Source organism: Anser brachyrhynchus (genome assembly GCF_964034855.1).
Source record: "Anser brachyrhynchus genome assembly, chromosome: 18".
In the NCBI taxonomy this organism is placed as follows: domain Eukaryota; kingdom Metazoa; phylum Chordata; class Aves; order Anseriformes; family Anatidae; genus Anser; species Anser brachyrhynchus.
The window spans coordinates 10,597,300-10,606,863 of NC_137711.1; the positions used below are offsets into that span (position 1 = coordinate 10,597,300).

The 9,564-nt window shown below is 52.9% G+C and overlaps 1 long non-coding RNA gene across 1 annotated transcript; it reads right to left on the reverse strand.

Annotated features, from left to right (window-relative positions):
* Positions 1 to 279: 279 nt before the first annotated feature.
* Positions 280 to 9,564, reverse strand: LOC308180144. The gene is made up of 3 exons (XR_013940771.1): positions 9,212 to 9,564; positions 1,477 to 1,555; positions 280 to 1,142 (listed from the first exon to the last, which is right to left on the reverse strand). It is a non-coding gene; the product is annotated as an uncharacterized lncRNA (long non-coding RNA).

Here is a 9,564-nt window from a genome sequence, read left to right on the forward strand (position 1 = left end):
TGCTGTGCCCCCCTCTCCTGATGCTCGATGCCCTTTTCTCCACCAAAACCCCACCATCTGAATGCATCTGAGTAGCCTCCCTCCCTGAAGCCCTGTCCTCTCTCTCCTTGCTTTCCAAATTTCTAATCCAGCTTTCCTATGGAGATGACACCGTGTCTGTCTGTCTACTCCTCCAGCTCTCCAGCCTTTGCTTTTAGATGATTTCTCTTGAATTTCCCAGAGCAGAGGCAGTTCCAAAGACCTTAGTTGTTTCCCAAGCACTGAGACCAGAGCATGCAAAGCAGACAAAAGGGACTCCCCATGCACATCCCTGTACGCCGTGTCCCGCAGTGCCTACACGTAGGGAAGCCAGGTAAGAACACAGTCCTGCTGCCCCCAGGATGGGAATTTGATGAACTGGAGACTACATCTGAGCCCTGGACCCTGTGTGGGGACAACTCTAGAAACTGGGCTGCTGCCCTTGCTAGAAAAGAGGCAAATGGCTTTTACTTTCCTTGCCAGTCAGAGCAGGGAGCTGGCGATGGGGATGGGAAGGACCCTTCCAGAGCTGGGTTTGATGCCTGGCACCCAGCACCCAGACAACACCCCCAGCCCCGCTGTTCACCCACAGTAAGTCACAATAAGAGATTGTAATTGGCAATGTATTTTTTTTTTCACTGCAACATCATTTTGTTGAACACTGTCTTCATGTTCCTGACCAAAGAAATGACCGTGAGAGAAGCAAATCTTTCCCTTTGGACTAGTGCCTCATGGCTGGTTTACTAAAACTTCACTGAAATCCTGTAATATTCCTCATAAAATTGCAGGGAAGGAAGTGGGAAGGAACTTTGGATTAAAGTGCCTGAGGAATGATATCCCCAAGCCTCATGTCACGTTCCTAAGAATAAAAGAAACTATTGACTGTTCGATGGTTCCCCTTTATAATCAATTCCGAATTAGTCTTTGAATATTCATTTGTTATTTCTGCTCCCCACCTTTCACTTGCTTGAGTGGAAATGCACAGAGAGGGCTTTGGGGTTTTTTTGCAGCCCCTTCTCAAGGCATCCTCTGAAGCCCTACAGCCGGGACGTACCCACAGGCCACCGGACTGAAATACCTGGACCGGGCTGCTCTCCTTCGTCCCAGCCCAGGACTGATGGTTCCTGGCAAAAAAAATAAAAATAAAATAAAGATAAAAGGCACCCAATCCTGGTTGCTCCCCTGCTGCTCATCCCAGTAGCCCTTCCGTAGTCTCCGACTGGAACACAGCCCAAACAACCGCTTTCCTTTTGGCGTGGCAAGAAGAAACATCATTTTTTTTTAAATCATGCAAATGAGGAACAAGATCCGTGTATAAAATAAACAGACAAGCCATTTTTCACCTATAATTGTTTCTTTGCCACATTAATAAAAATATGGTGTGTGTTATGGTTAATGAATATGTAAATGAGCGATGATTAATAACTCATTTGGAGAGAAATGGGAAGATTCATTTACCGTCTGCAGGTCCTCTGTGCTTCCCATCCTCTGTTCGACGTCCCTGCAGCTCCCTTCTCTTAATGCCTAAACCAGGGCCCTGTGCACAATGAAACAGTGGAACCAATAATGCCAATATTCCACTCGTGCCCGTGCCCAAAGTGCTTGCTTTTCCTTCCTTTTGAGGGCGCATATTCCCTGCACAGAATAAATCTTCAGTCACCCTCAACCTCTTGGGCTAAACATCCTGGTGTGGCCATGAAGGCTTGGGATCACGTCCCAGCTGGATAAATAAAGCCCCCTGCCAAGGTGTGCCCCCGCGGGACGTGAGCGTGGGCTGCTCGAGGGCTTTTCACTGAAAAGTTCCTTTGAGAGGTGCCTTTTTCCAGCCTTTATGAGATCCATGCCTATGGGCAATACACCATTTTTTTAGACAATATTATGGGATTTTGCTTTTAATCTGGAAGTTTTCTTTAGAAAGCATCAGAGGGTGAACCATTTCCCTCTCTCCCTGCCCGTTTTTGCACAAAATACCTCCTGTCTGTGCCACCTTCCCCACACAGACCCTCCCTAGCCTTGCTGCGTGCCCCGCAGCACTGCCACCACTGCCGGGATCCCACCACAGCCCTGAGCCTTCACCCTGGGAGCATTCATTTACTGAGGGCTGGGGGTGAGCTCTCACTCCCTGCCCCGCAGGCTGCTTCCCTCAAGCACCAGATTGCATTTATTGGGTGGCTGCAACCCCCAAATTGTGTCTACCTCCCCTTCCTCCTCATCGTCACTTCACATGGGAGCTGCCTTGGGCTGGAGCCCGTCCCTGGAGGGTCTCCTACATCCTCCCAACGTCACTTCTTCACCTTCTCTTTCTTGGAGGAGCAGGAAAAGTCTGGTTGCTGCTCAGAAGAGCCCTTGCCAGAAACCCAGAGCCACTGACCATTTGGAGGAACATTTTCATCCAAACCCGTGGCTGCATCAGTGATACGGCGGGGTTCCCGCTCTGCTCCCCTCTCCTGCACTGGTCCTGCAGTCACCTTTCCTCCAGCCCTTTCCCAAAGACAGGCTGCCCGTCCTTGACATGATCCTGCTGCAGACAAAGGCTAATTTCAGCCCGCTAACCCCTTCCATGCTGCTGTGGGGCTGGGTCCTGACCCAGAACCTGGCTGCTACAGGCACCCGCGGTCACCCATGATGCCGAAGCTGGATTTGTACCCAGTGCGTGGGACAGGAGGGCAGGACAGATCCCTGCTCCCCTCTCGGAGACTGGGGGGCTGAGATGCAAGGGAGTAGGAGGCTGGGCTGACGTCTCAGCACCTGGGTGGCCCTGGCTCTCCTGGGCGATGCAGGGCAGCTTCCAGCAGCCTGCCTATTGTGGACAAAGTCTCTCAAAGCTTTTTTTTCCCCCCTCCCTGGAATATACTACCCATACTGATACTCTCTTGCAACAGCCTGGTAAAAAACACACAGTGCTGGTGTCAAAGGGATTTTCTTTTGGTTTCACTACAATCAGGTGGGTTAAAGGGGGCTGAAACCAGTCCTTGGCAGTGATTTTTTGCACATTACCTGACTTATTCTGCAGAGTGCTAGGATGTGTTTGAGCTGCTTGGGGTCTTTAATTTCCTCCCAGCTCCTCAGGACACACAGACCCCAGCTGTGCAGCATTTCCGAGGACCTTCCACTAATTCCTTTGAACTCTTTTTACGCATGCTGCGAGCTCAACTGTAAGGACAAATGCACCCTCTCGTGGCTGCAGATTTGCCTTCAAAGAGCCCAGGCTCTGCTTTGCACAGGCGTTGGCGAGCCCTGCTGCGCGACTGCGAAGCAGCAGCAGTGTGGCCAGACCCATCTCTCTCAGCCTGTCCTGCTCCCCATGGCTCCAAGACCCCCCATAAAATTAGGAAGGCTTCCTGGGGCTCATTTGGGCTCCACAGTGTTTTGGGTGGGCTGCTGCACTGGGTGGATGTTTCCCAAAGGTCTGGGGATGCTCTGGTGCTGCAGAATTTGGGGTCTGATTCTGTATTGGGTTGGAAATAAACCCGCCAGGGTGTATTTGTGTCTCCCCCTCTCCTCCTAATCCCAGGGGATTTTCCTCCCTACGGAGCCTCCAGCCCTTCCCCAGCCTTCACCCCTTTCTCCTGCACACAACACTTGGGGCTCATCACAGCATTCAGAGCTTTCTTCACCTTCCACAAACAGGGCAACTCCTGGAGAACCACAGCTTTCCAGAAACACACGTAACTCGTCTTTAGCTCTCCCAGTTACTGGAAAACACAACCCAGAGGGGACAGCTTGGATAAGCGCTGCCTGCCTGCAGAGGCGGTGGTGGTGTGTCCCTCCCTGCAGCTCATGGGCTCATGGTGGTGTCCGCAGCTCAGGGACAGCAGGGGACCAAAAGGTTGCAGTTAAGGAAGATAAAAATCATAGCTCGATGGGTTTCTCCTGAAATGTGGTTTAAGCTTCTCAAAGACAATCCCAGGCCCACTTCAGGGCTGATTTACCTCTTAGGGAGGACAGCCCGTCCCACCCAACTCCATCCATGGTGCATGAGGCTCCAAAAGCCCACGAGGAGCCCAGGAGAAGTCGGCTGCTGCAAACCCCTGCTCCCGTGCTCTGTGCTCCCCTGCGCAGCGCATGGTCCCTGCCGAGCCGAGCTACCTGCAGCATCACGGGTGGGAATGGCTGTTGCCCAAATTCCTGGGTGAGCCCCGGCAGACAGAACCAGTGGCAGCACCATGTGTGTCCCCTCAAACTGGGAATTTGCCTGGCGGCATGTCACTGGAAATGCAATATTTTTTTAAGGAGGAAAAACAAAGAAAAAAGAAAAGCCATGATTAATCATTTGTTCCAATTTTTCATTAAAAGCAAGAATTTTCCTTAAAGTACACATTGGCTGCAGAAAAGCAGCTGTTTGTTTTGTTTTCTGTAATGCAAACCAGAAGATTTTTCCTGAAGAAGTGTTTGAAAACCAGCTGCTTTGGTCAGCAAAGCAAAAACAAAAGGAAACTGTTGCAACAACTAAAATAACTGTTTTTCTCCGAGCTTCCAAGAAAGTAAAGAAAATTCAACCAGCTGCACAGTGCAGCAGGAGCCTCCCCTGCCCTCTCCCGCCCCAGGTGAGCGCAGCCGCAGGGGAGCGACATGGCAGGAGGGCAGCGGAGCTTGGTTGCTAGCAGGGAAATTCCCCAGGGGCTCTCAGGGACCAAGCCCCCACCAGGACCACTGCTGTTCCGTGCAGATGTTGGAGCTGAAACCCAGTGCTACATGTGTGAGAGGTGTCTGCATGGCTGCCGGGGGCAGGAGGGACCCTTGGAGCTCCCAGCCCAGCTGCAACAGGGGGAAGCACTGGGGCAGAGGCTTTGCAATAGCTGTTTGCGATCAAGCTGTATGTTCTCAGCTACCCAGACAAGTTTCCATCTCCTCTACCTTTAACACAGCTTTCCAAGGCTGATGGAGTTCAGTGGACATCTCTGCTATATGCATCTCTGCCTTACACAGGGCATTTCAGCCACTAGGAAGAATAAATAAATAAATAAATAAATAAATAAATAAATAAAATCAAGGTGTCTTTCTGGTTCTTCAGTTACATATTGATTTTCGCTTTGGACAAACAAAGTGTCACTCAAAAGCCAACCACTTCCTCATTAATGCACCTTCGGCGAATCCGCTTCTATACCAATCAATTAACATGTAAATAATTAAAACAACATTTTAGAATAAAATGTTCTGCCTGTAGGAAGGCCCGGGATGTGTGAATTATGGAGCATTAATTCATACCTAGTTTTCTTAATGGCCCTCGACCTTCGGCCTCGCGCCTCGCAGCAATGAAGTGTGCATTAATTCCCCGTATTTCACGGGCTGTCAGCTCACCCCATTTGCATGGAGCGCAGCCCCCCGAGGGGTGCCCGGGGATCCCAAATCTGCAGGGACAGCAGATGCGGGTGGTGCTGGCTCGGCCGCAGGCCCTGCTGGGCTCAGGGGTTGCTGCACAGCTGCCCTGAGGCTCCAGAGGCACCAGACAGAGCCCGGGACCCGCTCCCCTGCACAGTCCAGGGCTTTATTTAACCCAGCACCAGGGTTTGGGGGCTGGGGACCCTCCTGCAGGTAAAATTGCCATCATCTCTCCTATTGCTTAGACAGGAGCCCACCTGATGTCTTAGCCTTGCCTCTCCAAAACGCTGCCACGGCCATCACAGGAGGCCCAGAGCTCAGACTTCCCGTCTCTGGACAGAAACCACGGTGACTTTCTGGAAAGCATTGGCAGAGATGAAGCCCTGAGAGGGAAACCACACCGGCTTTTTGGGAGGGATGGATGGAAAGGTGCAGATGAAGTTTCAGCCTTTATGGCCTCTCTGTTCCCTCCTTCCCCTTCCCCAAGCAGGGACCCCACGTCCCTTCGCTCCTTCCTCCAGCACGGCCCCATTGGAGCCACACAAGGCAATCACGGAGGGGCAGACCCCACCTCCTATGGGCCCCCCAGCCCCCCCAGGCAGGGGGCACACGCAGCCCCCCAGGCAGAGCCAGCACCAGCACGTGGAGGTCTTGCATGGGGCCAAGGCCCTCATCCGAGGGATGCTTCAAAGGCGAGGATGCAAATTCTATTATCCATCCCTCAAGGTTTCCTCCATTCAAATCGAATCTGGGCCCGGAACATGTCTGTGCTCCTGCACTTGGAGATGAGCTTTAATTAAGAGGTAAAATTATTAAAGCTGCAAGTTATTATAGCCTCAGGACCCCTGCCCAGTGATATGAAGCAGATGGTCCAGGGGCAAGCGAAAGCCCTTTAATAAAGAAGCGTTTGCAATTCATGAGCATTAATTATGTCCACTTCTCTCATTTTAAAATGTTATGCTTGTCAGCCCCGTTATTGTGTGGAAAGCAAGCATGATGAATTAGGCAAACCCCTTCTGGTTCAGGACATATTCTTTGTGTGACGAAAATTAAAAGTATTATCTCCCAGAAGATAGAGCGATTGGAATATTTAAGGGCTCCCCTCCCTCTGCCCAGCTTTCTCCCCACCACCTCCGCTGCCCTGCCTGGGGTTTGGAGGGCACTGCTGGGACCCGGCCACCCCTGGGGGACAGTCGGGAGCGGGACACCCGGCCCCAGCCCCTGGGATGGGGACCAAGGGTTCTCCAAGCAGCTGCGCAGTGGGGAAGCAATGCCACGCCGGGCAAGCCATCCATGCTCCTGCCTCACCCCCAGCCCACCCTATCTATTATTTATAAGCCCATAAAACAAAGAATGAGGGAGGGAGGGTCCCGGCTGAGCTCCCTGCTCTGCCACGGTTTGCCATCGTCACTGACGTGCTTCCCTGCCTGGTTTCCACATGTGCTCGGCCCTGCTGCCGGGCCTGCTGGGCTGGGCGAGCCCAGGGGATGCCACCAGGCAGAAATGAGGTGGAGAGGCCAGCCTGGAGCTCCTAAATCCCCACCCACAGCCCCAGTGCCCACCTGGGTGGCAAAGCAGCTCCAGGGCCAAAGGCGAAGCAGCTGGGGGTGTTAGCAGGGCAGCACCCAGCACCCAAACACGGGTATGAGCCCCAGGAAAGCCAGCTCTGGAGTAAATGCTCCCAAACTTGTGCTGGTGCAGGGCACGCTCTGACATCCCAGCAGCAGCCTCCAAGTGACAATGTCACTCCTTCTTATTCTCATTTTTTGCCTCTGGGCACCTGAAGCATTTAGTTAGATCACTTACAAGGCAGCAGGGACAGCCTGCAATTCCTCCTACCACCCCAGCAATGAGAATTTCCTTCTCGCTGCTCTGATTCATAGCTAAAAAGCTTCTCCTTGCGTTCTCCTAGGTACAAGCCCAGGTTTTCCATGCAGGAGAGTTCTAGCACCATGCCTGACATTACAGGGCTGGTGGGAAATAGGAAGGGCTATAAACCTGCTGAGACAGACCGCTTCCCAGCCCCGCAGGCACCAGATAACCCAGGCTGACCTTACAGCGGGGAGCTGCCCACCCTCCCGGTAAGAGCTTCACACGCTACACGGCCTCGGTTAAAGATGACATCGTTTACATTCATAGAGATTTATTGGCTCCTCCTTTTGCCCAGCATTAAGCCCCATTGTGGGACCACTTGATTTTTCCAGGCAGAGCAGCCCAGGACTGGCAGAGGCAGGGGACATCGCGTGTGCATGTCACCCAGAGACAGCTCAGCACCAGGTTTTGGGAGGGTGCAAATCCTCCTGGAAATGGACCTATTCCACATCCCCCAAAACATTCCACCCGCTCCGCTGACTGCTAAGTGTCAGTCTGAGCTGGGTAGCATTGAATCCACAGCCTAGAGCCAAAACGTTGGTGCTTCAAAATAAAATTGACCGTGCCTGTGAATCCTTACACACAATAAGCAAAATCCGAATGCAGGTTGCACAGGATCCAGATATATGGAAAATGAAATAAATAAGGTGATTTTAAAGCTAGAACAGACTCATGCCACTTTGACATGACACAGTGAAAGCAAGGCAGATATCTGCACGACTCGGAGTCCAGGCAAGCGGCCAAATGTCACGTTTGCTATCAGGGCCCGGAGCCCTGCAGCCTGCTGCAAGTGCCACAGGAACCTGCTGCCCGCTCTTGCACATTTCCAGGGATCAGGGATTTTGTTTGTTTGCCTGTCAGCTTCACGGGGATTTGTTTTTGCTTCATGATGTAATTTGGCCATGATTTATTTATAGCCGTGCTTATAAAATATGCAGCCCCTTCTGAAGCCTCTGTCCACATGAATGCTTGCGGGGACCAAAATAATTGCCACATATGCTGTCGGGCAAGCACAGTCTCAGAGGAAATGCTCTCAGGCTGCTGCAGGACCGCAGAGCATCCTCTCTGAGGCTGGGAAATTCAGCCAGGCGGCACCCAGCATGGCCTTTTGGTTTTAACACCAAATTTCACGCCTTTATTCCCATTTCTGCCTTCGCTGGCCACATCCAGATGCTTCTGGTCACTCCCTGCCAGAAGCAGCTCAGCTGGTGCCACCATCAGGGCTCAAAGCCCTTCACAGACTATTGCTGCTGCAGGAGATGTCCCAGCGCAGTGACACTTGTCCTGGGGTGTCCCCAGGGGTTGCTCTGAGACCTCTTAGGGAAAGGGGTGGGCGGCCCTGCTGCAGCTTTGTGAAGGCCCTGGTGAACCCCAAGAGGGAAGCACCTGCTGCAACCCCCCAGCACAGCTGGGGACCCCCAGAACCAGGAGCTAAACGTGCCTGGGGCACCTGGGCAGAGCCCAGCCCAGTACTTGCACCCTGCTCTCCCCTGGGAGGGACCAGTCCTGCACCCATCCTTTGAAGGGCACCAAAAGCATCCAGAGAAGCAGCTAACACACCCAGCGGGCACAGGGGGCTCAGTCGGCTGCCCACCTGGGGACTCGAGGCCTATTCTGGTGCCCAGCACACCCAGTCAGGTTTGGGGCACAGCTCAGGACCCCCAGGAGAGCCGTGCACGTTCAGAACAGCACCTGCAGCCAGGCCCCAGCCCAGCTCTGCAGGTTGGGCACCAAGGGCTGAGCTGCTCCAGGGACTCTCGGGTGTGCAGCTACCTCCTGGTGCCAGCAGACCCCTCACACGTGCACACGTGTAATTTGCTCATGCAATTAGCTCTGGACACCAGTATCTGCTGAGTGCCTGCGTGCACACTGAGCCTGCCCAGTCGCATGCTGCTTTCCAGGCATGACACCGCAGCCGAAAGAGGCTCAAATCCCCCCAACACCCATTCTCCCCATGCTAAAATCAAACATTTTTTGGCTAAGTTAAACACCAGCGTACCTCATCCCAGCTTGTGGGCAAATTCTGTCTGTTCCCTGAGTCCTGGGTCAGCCACACAAAGGGCTGCACTGGGAAAACACAACCTGCAGAGGTTTAAGGCTGTCAGGGCTGGGAATCCTCCAGCTCTGCTGCTCCCGGGCTGCAAAGAGATCAGGTGCAGCTCCACCTGCACGGCCAAGGCACTGGAGGGGGGTCTCATTAAGGGGAAGAGAGATAAAAACAAGATTAGATAAACAAAAAATGGAGAAGGAAAAATACAATTTGTTAGCCCTGCTTTCTCCCAGGGCTATTAAATGCTCCCCGTGCCCTCGGTGTGGTCAGTAGGAAATGCTGCCCCGCCGAGGGCAGATGGC